The sequence below is a fragment of the Convolutriloba macropyga genome, chromosome 8 (assembly GCF_964194025.1).
Source record: "Convolutriloba macropyga chromosome 8, txConMacr16.3, whole genome shotgun sequence".
Taxonomy (NCBI): domain Eukaryota; kingdom Metazoa; phylum Xenacoelomorpha; order Acoela; family Convolutidae; genus Convolutriloba; species Convolutriloba macropyga.
Window position 1 is genome coordinate 28,425,324 of NC_134475.1, and position 14,906 is coordinate 28,440,229.

The following is a 14,906-nucleotide window of genomic DNA, read 5'->3' on the forward strand; positions in this document are numbered from 1 at the left end:
CGCTTAAACTGATATTCGGCTATCTAAACTGTAGGCCAAGTAATATGGTAAAGTATAGCATAGAAGGGGTGGCGATTCTCTACTAGGTACCAAAGGGGGGCAATTGTTGAAAAGATCCCAGGTTCGTTACAATCGATAATAACAAGGTGAGATTTCATCAAATTCTTCCCCATTGCCGCTGAATTAAGATTTGTCAGCAAAATCATTACCTATTGTAAATATTTTGCATTTTTTAAGGGAAAAATCCTGCAATTTTACTGTTTTCAAAAAGTTTGACCAGAAAGCAAAACCTACATAATTTATACATTTTACAGTATTCAATTTTACAGTATTCAAGAAAGTTTTTGTCTATATTTGTAGTGTAGATATGAAAAGCGGTGAGAACATGGCGCATTAATCGGCCTATCAGTTATCGTTCTGCTATGCAAATTATTCCTGATCTTATTTTATAGCTGCAGGTTTTTTTCGTTGTGTAATTTGCTCCTAGGAAATAGAGCCGAACGCGCGCAAAGCCGAAAGACAAAAATTCGGAGCCCTAGTCGAAACTCTTATAATTTTTTTAGCTATAAACAACTGGTCGGTTTCAATACGGCTTTAATCCTCATTTTACGGTTTTCTGCTCTGTGCGCATTCGGTTTACTAGCGTCCTTCGTGCAGAACAATAGCTAAATTTTCTCACGCTGATTATTTCTGAGGTCTCTAGGAAAATTGGCCGACAGGTCATTTAGTCGATAAGGAAATAATGATACGGCTTAAATGCGTTTATTTGCCCACTTACGAAATACCGTTTTGAATTGGTGAATTGGCCAATCATAGCTTCATAATTAATATATTAACTCATTTTACGCTAGTTATATTATTTATTTCTCATTATTTGGGGTTGTCAGCTAAACAACCTGTCGCCTAATGCGTCGTCCTCCATTTCTGAGAAATAGAAACAGACTATAAATTACAAAAACGTGATAAAACATTCATCGATTTATTTTTGCGTACAATTACTAACCCCATTTCACTGATAAAAACTGGTGCTAGGACAATAGATCGAAAGACAACAGATCGAAAGCGAAAATTGGGACAATAGATCGAAAATTAAATTATTCAAGTTGCGTATTGGCCAATCAGATTTGAGCGCTCATTTATTATACAGCATATAAAATGTTCTATTGTGCTATTTCGTTCGGTTGTGATAGATTCATATCAAGTCCCACGGGCCGCTAAGGCATGGCCATGGCTCGCGAGGCATGGCCATAATGTGGTAATTATATTGCAGCCCGCAGATAATGCTCAATTTCAAACAATAATAATAGAGATTAATTTTCGATCTATTGTCCCAATTTTTCTGTTTTCGATCTGTTGTCCTTTCGATCTATTGTCCGGCCACCTAAAAACTATCGCGTTTCACTATTTCCAGCAATAAAACGCATTTATTTTTGCGATTATTTGATTTATAACTATATTGCAGAGTCCTCTCAAAATCAAACAAGTAAGTTTATCTTCTGCATCGTCAGTTCTACTTAATGTTTAACCTGAACGGTTTGGCAGTACAGCGATGTAGCTAAACTATCTATTGGTTTATTGGAGCACGTTTTGCAACTTTCTTTGATAATTGGGTGGCCGCCGTATTGGCCGACAGGGCGTTTAGCCGACAACCAAAAAAATGAGAAATTTAGCCGACAATTTAAGTAAAATGAACAACAAAACTTATTCTGAAGCTGCGATTGGCCAATTTAAAACACTATTTCGTAAGCGGACACATATAACGCAATTTTTTCATCAACTAGTGTAATTAACGAAGGTCTATCCGTGGTCGGACGGTATTTTACCGCATCTGGCCATGCCTCGCGGGCCATGGCCATGCCTCAGCGGCCCGTGGGACTTGATATGAATCTATCACAACCGAACTACTGATTTATGGACCAATGAGACTTTTATGACCAATTGAAAAAAAATTATGACCAATTATGGTAAAACTGTCGGCTAAATTTCTCATTTTTTCCTTGTCGGCTAAACGCCCTGTCGGCCAATTTTCCTAGCACCGATAATTGATTCCTGTTGAACTCTGCGAATTGAGATATAAATAAAACAATATATCGTAAAGATCAGTCGACAAAAGCAAGACATAAATAGACAAAAAAAGTCTCGCGCACTCGACTGTAATACTAATATATTTGATCAACTGACAGCTGCAGTCTTGCCTCTTCTAAACATTTTTCAACACTTTTTGGATCTCTTTTCCGTTTGTGCCCCCCCCCCCCCCCCAGCTTAGTGGGCGCATATTATTTGCAACTCCCAGACACACGTGCCATAATTTTACAATGATTTACTATGTAATTACACGTGCTCTGTAACTGGGGGGCGCATAACGTACTGGGGGGGGGGGGGGGGGGGCACAAACGGAAAAGATCCCATTTTTTGCGTACATTTTCCCGTGAAATTTTTTTTAATAAATTGGGTTTGTTCGTGAATTGTGTTTCCCGGAGACAGTAGTTTTTTACAAAAAGCTTGAGCCGACAACCAAAATTAGAAATTTTGTCGACAATTCACGTAATCTGAGCAAATTGATTCATTCTGAAGCTGTAATACGTGCAGGATGCAGCCGCAGAGAGGCCGAGAGCAGCGGCACCCAACCGTACACATAATGGTACACTGAACTGGTGATTTTCCCACCAATGAGGATTTTTGACCATATCAGAATGAAAGTGTCGGCTAAATTTTTCCTGATCGACTAAACGCCGTCAGCCAAAATTTCTAGTTCCTATGTAAAGAATCGCCCATTCTGTACAATGCTTTGACACTATGTTACTTGGCCTACATTTCAAATTGCCTTATATCAAATTAATTGCGATTGCTGACTGCTGTCCAAGACCAGCGCTCTAGGATGAATTCAAGAATTGCGGCAACGCCATGATGCGAGCGCCCATCGACCCACCAATTGGAGTTTTGTCTCAAAGTTTTTGGCTCAATGTGATTATGTCGCCTATTTTTTATATTGCTCTCAACATATTGTGCACATGCGCGGAACGCTCTCACTCTTCTTCTAATGGTTAAATTAGTTGGTTAGCTGGAGCTGATACTCAGAGTATCACAGCGCTTAATAATGAATTTTTAGTTCCTCAATTTTACTCTGACCACTACTCTGATCATATCGTATTTTAGACTTTTCATGACAAAATTTGTAAAAAATTTCCCTGATTATACCCTGTCGCGTGGTAAATCACGAGTATAAAAACTGTTCACATCAAAAAATGAAATCTAAACATATTCTTCAAATGGAAAACTGAAGCCTTATTTCATTTTTTTTCTCATGATTTTTTTTAAAGTAAAAAGTGTAAATTATAACTAACTTGGTTATCATAACTATTGTAATTAATTCAACAGATCAGCAGTTTAATAATTCTAAATTCAACTGTCCATTTCAAATTTCCACGCGTGAAATGTTCGTTTATATTCTCCCCACTTTGGTCAGGTAAGAATAAAAACTCGTGATTGCAGAATTTAACAAATTGTGAATGCAGTTGTACTTTCAATTTGATGTCTATGAGAAAATTTGTTTCCTTCGATGATTTCGAAGTTTCTCTGCTGATGGATGAGGACAAAAACGTAAAATTAACTGAAGTCCCCACTCATTGGGTGACAATTAAACACAGAAGGGCTCCCCTTTCATAAAGTGAGTCCGATATCACTCGAGGTTAGTGAGTTCTTGAACCGGACTTTCTTGACCCTCTCATAGGGCATAGCGGCACAATTAGATGCGACAGTCCCCATCAATTCTGGCTATTAATCGCAAATCTCTTGCATTGTAGCTGAACCACGCATGGCACTTATTGATACCGCTTGAGCGAGGCGATTGAAAGCTACTGATAGCCCTGAGGGCTGGAAACCTCTGTTATCAGATAAAAGAGCTATTCTTTTCAATGTTTTCCGCGTTGCTTCGGATAGTCCGCCAAAAGTTTCTAACGCCAATGGTATGAATTGGATGCCCACATCGCTGCACTTCTGGTAATAATGTCCAATCTTTCTGTCTTCCGCTAGGGTTAGAGCAAAATCACATGTCCTCGCCGCATCTGAGATAAGACTGGCTTGCAGTGGGGACGTAATGGTGGCGTCTAAGGCTGCGGGTTGTCCTGCTATAAAACTGGGCAAATACACGTCGCCTGGTCTTGAATTGTTTTCCGGCAGAAGATGTTTTTGCTCACATACAGGAGAAAGATTGGCCGACAAACAAGCTGCCATTATAGCTGACTTTTAATATGAACATCTCCTATCCGAATCATAGAGTGGAATTCCTAAACGGTATTTCAGAGCAGCTCGGAACTCCTTAGGTTGAAGTTGTAAGCCAAGAGCAGGGATAGGTGCTACCGTCAACCAACCTCCTGATTGAGGTAGGGAAAGAGATAAAAGTCTAGCTTTTTCTCTGGTGGAGGGTTGACCTTCAAGAAGGTTGCTTTGAGCCATATTGTCAAATTGTTCTTGATTTTTTTGTTGCGTCAAATGAAGAATCCCCAGAGTGGTAAACTCCTCCACTAGGCCTGTGAAACTACTTTCGTGAGTCGGGTTCACACCAGTAAATTGTTCTACTATGTTTGCTGACTGTGATAAGGAACAAACATAAGCTGCTTTGAATTGGCTCAGAGAACGTCGAACTCCAGCTCCTGTTTTACTTATTGGCAGGCATGGTTTGTCCTATGAATTATCGCTGATTACACAACCCAATATATTTTCCAAAGTTGTTAGTTGGAGACGATCAAATTTTTTGAGTATTTTGTTATTCTCAGTGTACAGAGTGTTGCATCTCAACGAATACACCAATTTAGGTCACCCAGACAGCTACGCAAAATTCCAAGAGTGCACTCTGGGTCCTCTATATAGCCTATATTGTCTAACAATCTCGAATTTTTTGTCCCGTTTTTCTAAACAAGATGCAGCAAATGTGGGTGTTACGATTGCTGCGCCCAAGATTTCGATTCCTGATTGGCTGTTTCTCATTATCCTGCTATCAATGGCATTAAAACAAGCGGTGGACCACAACTCGCATTTGTCTCTTCTGAGTTCAAGGCCACCTTTGTTGCCATGAGTTGCTAAAATTTGTAATGATTCACATAGCTCCTCTTCCGTACCTGCTATAGTTCCATCATCAGGGTACCAAGAATTCTGCATAAGATTTGGTAACTTATCGTCGAGTTTTTTGATAACGGTCCAAAGTGCTCAAGAAAACAGATAGGGTCCAAGCAGGTCTCCTTGTTGGACTCCTGATTGACTTTGCATATGAATTGCATCAAAAAAGAGCTCGCTATGCTGAGAATAGCAAAAAGAAACGAAAGGGGCTAAAGCGGGAATGAATTTTCGCGCTGCATCTAACACACTGCTTCTCGTAATGGAATTGAAAGCATTTTTGAAGTCGATTTGAAGTAGGCCGCTTTTTCGTTGTTCAATATCTTTTGAAAGGTTTGTTTTGTTGTATGTACAATGCTTTCAGCACCGCACTTAACTGCCACCCCAAGTTGTCTGGATGAAAAAAGTTCCACAGCCTCAGAACTGGTCTCTTGCGCAAATACATTTGGCTATGAGATGTCGAAAAACTTCTCCCACAGCGATTGGCCGTACACCTCTTTTTGTATTTTTTGCGCTGTAAGCGAAGCAGAGCAACAAGTTGGTGCAACAAATTTGGGGAACTGCCTTCTGATAGCCAAATTCACTAATTTTGTGATGCTTGAAATAGATTTTTTGGACTGATCCGGGACTGCGCACGTTACGGCATGTAGAAGGTGCTCAGGGTACATTTTGGATGGACCGGCTGCTGTGAATTTTGAAAGATTGCAATTGCTTAAACACAGACGCTTCGTCAAATTGCTGATCATAACTACTGTAATCATCAGTTTCCCTCTGTGGCACTTCTGCTGGATGCAAGTTTATCAACTCTTTCAGCGTTTTTTTATTATCAGGGGCCACTCCATCCGAAGACAAGATTTTTGCTGCACGTCCAAATTGGCCGTGAATGCAGAGAGATTTTGCACGTTCTGCAAGCGATTCCATTGAGTCATTATTTATTTTCTTGGCTTGTTTCATTGAAGCTGCTTCGAACAATAGCCCAGCATAGTCGCCATCCTTCCAATGCTCAAATCTAGTTAACAAGAGCCGTTCCTGCTGCTGTTTGTGTTTCTTCCCGCCTCTGTTGCTAGCGCGCAGAACGCACTTGCTAATTGCAAAGTCTCTTCCAATTTTCTGGGGAACTTGGTTGAGAAACACAGCCCTCAATGATAGGTGTTAGCAATTCAGACCATCTTGGCCGAAACTTGACAGGAACAAAGCGGAGTGTAGGTAATTTTTTCTTGCAAATCGTTTCAAGGTCTGAGAGGGCGTTTAGGTCAAAATTTGCTGTTCTGAGAGGTGTTACTTTCGGCAATTTCTTCGCTGTTTGTGGCAGAGACTAGCTCGTCAATGCGGGCTGCAAAATCATGCGGAGTTTTCTTACTTGTTGACAATTGACTACTAAATTGAGAGTACGCCCAAATGGATCTACAGCATACCCATTCTTCAAAGTTTGGGACCAGACTACATTTCGTATTTTGTTTTGTTTGATTGATGGTCGAGTACCACTACTTTATATAAGCTGTCTTTGTTATCAGGGTAGAAAAGGGTTGTATGCGCAGAAACACGAAAACGCAAATCAAAATCATCAATCAAAATTTTGAATTTGTTGTGTCAGAGCTGTCGAAGTATTGGTGTCATTCAAAATGATTGAATTTTGTTTTTCCTGTCTAGGCTCCGCAGCTTTATTTTTCCGGAGATTGAAGGCATTTCAACAATATCCGAAATCAGGGAATTTTCATTGCTATTAACCGTCTTTTTCTTTCTGGTCTTGTTTATGAAAAACTTTAGCTTTTTTAATGCGTATGTGTTTCCTAACGTGTTTATTTTTCCTAATGTGTTCACTTTTCAATGTTTTTACCGATAAGAAGAAAAGATTCTTAGAGAAATCGCAATTGGGTTCTTTTTTCTGTTTTTCTTCTGTTACGTTAACGATAAGAAGATTCTTGCAAATATCCCGTTTTGTTGTTTCTTTCCGTTAATTTCGTTTTTGCCTGAGACCATGGAACTGCTGTTTGAAATTGATAAAGCCAGAAAAAAAATTTCGGTCAACCACCGAAAACAAAGAGGAGAGGGAGGAATTGGTTTGATCTCACCAGTTTATTTCGAATCCAAAAGTAACACTTCATCATCGCAAAAGTCTCTTGCTGCTGTCCAGTCTCAACATAAAAAGGGGGGTTATTTTCGGTTCCAAAAGATGTACTCAAAGCTCAAGATATTTTTTCTGCCATTTTTGTTCTCTTCGGGTAAATGATATAAAAAAAATTTCTTGCACAGTCTATTTTGAAAAAATTACGGTGTCTGTTGCTAAGCTGCACATACTGATGTGGCAAGATTCCCTTACGGTAGGCAGGCAGTACTGAATCAACTATTTACTTTTTGGGGTATAATGATTCAGTAATGATTTGCCATATTAATAGGGTCCGTCTATTTTTTTATTCAAGAATAAACCCAATCACCTTTTACAAAATGGACAGGACATTTTTTGATTATATTAAGACTATCAAGGCTATGCAAACATCTTGATAAGAACGTGTTTTCAGAGAAAAATCATTTATTCGTTTGCAAATAGTATTCAAAACGTATGCTCACACTTTTGGAACCCCAACCTCTGCACACAAACAAATTAAGGTAAACTTATGAGTTATGCTAGCAAGAATTTTTTTCTCGCTAAAAATTGTTTAAAATTAGTTCGAAGTTAAGATAATTTTAACCTTGATTTAAAGTACAGTTAAGGCAAAGTTTACCTTAGCATGAAATCATTTTAACTTTGTCCAGATAATTCTGACTATATTTCAGTTAGTAACTGTTATTGCAATCGATCAATCACGATGTTAAGCATTTTTTAAAGGAAAAAAACGATACGCAATAACCTGAAAATTGTTAAGGTCTCAGATTGGAACAGATGAAATAAAAATCCGTAAAAAGAAAATTTCAAAAAAGACCAAATTATTCTGCATTTTTCTGTTTCGACTGATTTTTTCACCTATATCACAGTGCATGTAGTTGCCAATAGTGAGAGAACTACAACAACTGACGAAATACTGAAACAATAATAGTTTAAAGACTACCAATATCAGAAGAATTGAACAGTTCGATGTCTTGTAGCTATTTTTATCCTGCATTAAAATCCTATACTGTCAAACCGGGTGGACATATTTTTTAAATTTTGATACAAGTTGGTTAGTTATCTGAAGTTCGTGATTCTGCAAACAATTAAGCAAATTATTGTAACATTTTCAGGTTTTGGCATGCTGCGTTGTATTGAATAAGTCTCATTGCATTATATGCTGTGGTAATGAATTTTCCGTGTTATCTTTTAATAATAACTACATCCGTATGCTGCATCCGGCTGCTATTTTTCTTTAATAGAAGGTTACACACATTCATCGTTTTGTACATGGTTCACAAAGAAAAATTCGCGCATTGTTTTGTCTATGTAAAGTGTAGGACATTTTTTCACTAGATCTATATCAGTTGAGAAGTTCGCTTCTTTAGTATCTTTAGCAATCTCTCTTCAATGATCTAACTGACTACATTAACTATATGTCTGTTCAATATTGAAATCACATTGGAAATGAAAAAAGCAACAGTTCAGATGTCCGTGATTTCTCACAACAAATGAAAGGCGAATTTCTTCTTTTTCAGTTTGCAGATGATACCAGTTCAAGTTGCAAATCCAAGACCGAAAAAAACATTTCAGGCTCAGCTAAAAATATTGATTTATATAGCAGATAATTAATTAAAAAAAACAACTGAGTCAAATTGCAAACAAGACAAAGCTATTTTTTCAAAAAAACAACTCTTAGCAAAATCCAAATATTGGTTTTGAAAGTGAAAGTATAAAAACTGCTCTTTGCTGCTTGTACAGAAATTGATTCAAGGTTAACAATTGAGGTTTATTTGAATTCAGATTTAAGCAAAAATGGCTTTGGGTATTTGTTCAGTGTATCTTGTAAGGAATCGCATCACCTTGGTGATTAGAATTTCTCAAGTATCACGCTATCATGTATATTTTTAACAACTAAAAGTTGTAACCATTAAATCAGTATATTAATTTGAGCAAAAAGGATAAGCGTTTCGTTACTCTCGTCAAAAGAATGATCACTCGTGATTATTTGCGAAATTTCGGTTCCTGCCATTTGAACCGTGTCTGCTAAATGCAGCCAGGGGGTTTCACAGAAAGACGTTAAGTCTTGTAGAATATCTGCACATTTTGGACATCCTGCTGAGCGCTCAATATTTAAACAGCAACTAAGGACAACTTGCAATAAAAGAAAAAAAGCGGCGAAATTGAGTAGCACATCTCTGATCATCAAAGGCATCGTAAAGTTTTTTGATTTTAATTATGAACAATAAAGTTTAGTTTCCAGATTAATTTAAGCGACTAATTTATCAGCTGACATGAAAAAGTACCCATTAAGAGACAATTATGAACATTGAAGTCTTAGTTTATACATGAAAGTATTAGCAAACAATTGGTTTAAACTATTAGCATGAAATGAATTCCTAAATGATAATGGTTTTAATTGTATTTTAAGCTACTGAATATATAGCCAAAAGATAATACATTTGAATTGATATGTTTGTTTCTCAAAGACGAAGACATCTCGCATAAGCGTTGACTTCTCTTTTTCTCTTTCTCTCCCAGTTTATTTTTGTTTTACAAATATTTAATGAATGAAAATATTCGAAAGTTTCGGAAGATTATAAGTCCTGCATTCTTCTGTTTTCGACAAAGTTTTTGGGAGATTTTTTAAACTGAAATTGCAAACAATTAAGCAAATTGATTCTGCAAATAATTAAGCAAATGGTTGTAACATTTTCTTTAGGTTTTGGCATGCTGCTTTGTATTGAGTGGGTATCTTAGCATTTATATGCGCTGGTAATGAAATTTCCTTGTGATCTTTTAATAATAATTACATCCGTCTGCTGCATCTGGCCGAAATTTTCTTTAATAGAAGGTTACACATTCATCGTCTTGCACATAGTTCACATAAAAAATTCGCGCATTGTTTTGGTCTATGTAAAGTTTAGGACATTTTTTCACTAGATCTTTATCAGGCAATAATTTCGTTTCTTTTTTCTTTTTTTTAGCAATCTCTCTTTATTGATTTAACTGACTACGTTGACGATTTGTCTGTTCGAACTTGAAATCCCTTTGAAAATGAGAAAAGCATTAGTTCAGACGTCAATGATTTCTCACAACAACTGAGAGGCGAATTTCTTTTTTTTTTCAGTTTGCAGATGACAGTTCAAGTTGCAAATCCCAGACAGAAAATAAAGTTTTTTAGGCTCAGATAAAAAATATTGGTTGATATAACAGATAAATATTCGAAAAACAACTGAAAAAAATTGCAAACAAGAAAAAGCTATTTTTTTCAAAAAGCAACTCCTAGCAAATTCCAAATATTGGTTTTGAAGGTAAAAGTATGAAAACTGCTCTTGCTGCTTGTAAACAAATTGATTCAAGGTTAACAATTGAGGTTTATTTGAAATCAGATTTAAGCAAAATGGCTTTGGCTTCTTTTTTCAGTGTATCTTGTAAGGAATTGCATCGCCTTGGCAATTCGAATTTTTCAATTATCATGATATCACGTATTGTTTTAGGAATTAAAATGTACAACCATTAACTCGATAAATTATTTGGAGCAAAAGAGAGAAGCGTTTCGTTATTCTCGTCAAATTTCGGTTCCTGCCAGGTGAACCGTTCCTGCTAAATGTAGCCCAGTGATTTTACAGAAAGACGTTAAGTTTTGTAGAATATCCGCGAAATTTAGACACTGCTGAGGGCTTAATATGTAAACAGCAACTAAGGACAACTCGCAATAAGAGAAAAAAGCGGCCAAATTGATTAGCACATCTGTGATTATCAAAGGAATCGTAAAGTTTTTTGATTTTAATTATGAACAATAAAGTTTAGTTTCAAGATTAGTTTAAGGGACTAATTTATCAGCTGACATGAAAAAATACCCATTAAGAGACAATTATTAACATTGAAGTCTTAAATTTTACATGAAAGTAGCTGAAAACAATTGATTAAATCTTTTAGCATGAAATGAAGTGCAAAATGGTAATAGTTGTTATTGTATTTTTAAGCTACTGAATATTTAGCCAAAAGATGCTACATTTGAATTGACATGTTTGCTTCTCAAAAACGAAGCCATCTCGCATAAGCGTTGTTTTCTCTCTCTCTCTCCCAGTTTATTTTCGATCTACAAATACTTAATGAATGAAAATATTTGAAAGTTTTGGAAAATTTCATTGTCTTCTTCAATCCAATTTTTACAAAAATTTTTTGCTTAATTCGACGAGCGTGGAACTTTTGATGTAAACCATAATAGTGTTTGCAGGAAATTTCTTTATACTGTAGATAAAGAAATTCTTTATCGCATCGACTTGGCGATTAGAATTTTTCAAGTATCACGATATGTATATTTTTAACAACTAAAAGGTATAACCATTAAATTGGTAAATTAATTGGAGCAAAAAGGATAAGCGTTTCGTTACTCTCGTCAAAAGAATGATCACTCGTGATTATTTGTGAAATTTCGGTTCCTGCCAGTTGAACCGTGTCTGCTAAATGCAGACCAGGGATTTCACAGAAAGACGTTATATCTTGTAGAACATCTGCAAAATTTGGACATACTGCTGAGCGCTCAATATTGAACAGCAACTGAGGACACCTGGCATTAAAAGAAAAAAAGCGGCGTAATTGAGTAGCACATCTCTGATGATCAAAGGCATCGTAAAGTTTTTTGATTTTAATTATGAACAATAAAGTTTAGTTTCAAGATTAGTTTAAGGGACTAATTTATCAGCTGACATGAAAAAATACCCATTAAGAGACAATTATTAACATTGAAGTCTTAAATTTTACATGAAAGTAGCTGCAAACAATTGTTTAAAATTAATTTCTAAATGATAATGATTGTAATTGTATTTATAAGCTACTGAAATTTTAGCCAAAAGATTATTCATTTGAATTTACATGTTTGCTTCTCGAAAACGAAGACATCTCGCGTAAGCGTTGACTTCTCTATCTCTCTCTCAGTTTATTTTTGTTTTACAGACATTTATTGAGCAAAAATATTTGAAAGTTTTGGAAAATTTTATTGTCTTCTTCAATCCAATTTAGTGTTTAGAGGAAATTTTTTTATACTGTAGATAAAGAAATTCTTTATCGCATCGCCTTGGTGAGTAGAATTTTTCAAGTATCACGATATCATGTATATTTTTAACAACTAAAAGTTGTAACCATTAAATTGGTAAATTAATTGGAATGAAAAGGATAAGCGTTTCGTTACTTTCTTCAAAAGATTGATCACTCCTGATTATTTGTGATTTTTCGGTTCCTGCCTGTTGAACCGTGTCTGATAAATGCAGCCCATGGATTTCACAGAAAGACGTTAATTCTTGTAGAACATCTGCACAATTTGGACATACTACTGAGCGCTCAATATTTAAACAGCAACTAAGGACAACTCGCAACAAAAGAAAAGAAGCGGCGAAATTGATTAGCCTATCTCTGAATATCAAAGGCGTCGTAAAGTTTTTTGATTTTAAATATGAAAATAAAGTTTAGTTTCAGGATTAGTTTAAGCGACTAATTGATCAGCTGACATGAAAAAGTCCCCATTAAGAGACAATTATGAACATTGAAGTCTTAGTTTATACATGAAAGTAGCAGCAAACAATTGGTTAAAATTATTAGCATGAATTGAATATAAATGATAATGGTTGTAATTGTATTTATAGGCTTCTGAATTTTTAGCCAAAAGATTATACATTTGAATTTACATGTTTGCTTCTCGAAAACGAAGACATTTCGCATAAGCGTTTGCTCCTCTTTCTGTCTCAGTTTATTTTTGTTTTACAAACATTTAATGAGCGAAAATACTTGATAGTTTTGGAAAAATCATTGTCTTCTTCAATCCAGTTTTTACAAAAAATTTTTGTTGAATTCGACGAGCGTGGAACTTTTGATGTAAACCATAATATTGTTTGGAGGAAATTTTTTTATACTTTCGATGAAAAAATTCTTTATTGCATCGCCTTGGCGATTAGAAATTTTCAAGTATCACGATATCATGTAAATTTTTAACAACTAAAAGTTGTAACCATTAAATCAGTATATTAATTTGAGCAAAAAGGATAAGCGTTTCGTTACTCTCGTCAAAAGAATGATCACTCGTGATTATTTGCGAAATTTCGGTTCCTGCCATTTGAACCGTGTCTGCTAAATGCAGCCAGGGGGTTTCACAGAAAGAAGTTAAGTCTTGTAGAACATCTGCATATTTTGGACATCCTGCTGAGCGCTCAATATTTAAACAGCAACTAAGGACAACTTGCAATAAAAGAAAAAAAGCGGCGAAATTGATTAGCACATCTGTGATTATCAAAGGCATCGTAAAGTTTTTTGATTTTAATTATGAACAATAAAGTTGAGTTTCAAGCTTAGTTTAAGCGACTAATTTATCAGCTGACATGAAAAAGTACCCATTAAGAGACAATTATGAACATTGAAGTCGTAGTTTATACATGAAAATAGCAGCAAACAATTGGTTAAAATTATTAGCATGAAATGAATATAAATGATAATGGTTGTAATTGTATTTATAAGCTACTGAATTTTTAGCCAAAAGATTATACATTTGAATTTACATGTTTGGTTCTCGAAAAAGAAGACATCTCGCTTAAGCGTTGACTCCTTTTTCTCTCTAAGTTTATTTTTGTTTTACAAAATTTAATGAGCGAAAATATTTGAAAGTTTTGGAAAATTTTCATTGTCTTCTTCAATCAAATTTTTACAATTTTTTTGCTGAATTCGACGAGCGTGGAACTTTTGATGTAAACCATAATAGTGTTTGGAGGAAATTTTTTAATACTGTTGATAAAAAAATTCTTTATTGCATCGCCTTGGCGATTAGAATTTTTCAAGTATCACGATATCATGCATATTTTTAACAACTAAAAGTTTTAACCATTAAATCAGTATATTATTTTGAGAAAAAAGGATAAGCGTTTCGTTACTCTTGTCAAAAGAATGATCACTCGTGTTTATTTGCGAAATTTCGGTTCCTGCCATTTGAACCGTGTCTGCTAAATGCAGCCAGGGGATTTCACAGAAAGACGTTAAGTCTTGTAGAACATCTGCACATTTTGGACATACTGCTGAGCGCTCAATATTCAGACAGCAACTAAGGACAACTCACAATAAAAGAAAAAAAGCGGCGAAGTTGATTAGCACATCTCTGATTATCAAAGGCATCGTAAAGTTTTTTAGTTTTTTGATTTTAATTATGAACAATAAAGTTTATTTTCAAGATTAATTTAAGCTACTAATTTATCAGCTGACATGAAAAAGTACCCATTAAGAGACCATTGTGAAGATTGAAGTCTTGGTTTATACATGAAAGTAGCAGCAAACAATTGGTTAAACTTATTAGCAGGAAATGAATTCCTAAATGATAATGGTTGTAGTGTATTTATAAGCTACTGAATTTTTAGCCATAAGGTTATACATTTGAATTTACATGTTTGCTTCTTGAAAACGAAGACATCTCGCATAAGCGTTGGCTACTCTTTCTCTCTCTTAGTTTATTTTTGTTTTACAAAATTTAATGAGCGAAAATATTTGAAAGTTTTGGAAAACTCATTTGGCTTCTTCAATCCAATTTTTACAAAACATTTCGCTGAATTCGACGAGCGTGGAACTTTTTATGAAAAGCATAATAGTGTTTGGAGGAAATTTCTTTATACTGTCGATAAAGAAATTTTTTATCGCATCGCCTTGGCGAGTTGAATTTTTCATGTAT

The 14,906-nt window shown here is 35.4% G+C and overlaps 2 protein-coding genes across 4 annotated transcripts in view; both read left to right on the forward strand.

Moving 5' to 3' along the window:
* Positions 1–14,906, forward strand: part of LOC142344059 (uncharacterized) — a 390,373-nt gene that overhangs the window by 101,875 nt on the left and 273,592 nt on the right. The gene's annotated exons all lie outside the window — the stretch shown is intronic.
* LOC142344054 (uncharacterized) overlaps positions 938–14,906 on the forward strand; it is a 75,526-nt gene continuing 61,557 nt past the window's right edge. Inside the window, exons 1-2 of one of the 2 annotated variants that reach the window (XM_075395527.1) lie at positions 938–959; positions 1,412–1,483. The gene's annotated coding sequence lies outside the window, so the exon portion shown is untranslated. Of the gene's footprint in view, positions 960–1,006; positions 1,026–1,411; positions 1,484–14,906 lie in introns of those variants that run through there. The other variant, XM_075395528.1, reaches the window with a different exon arrangement.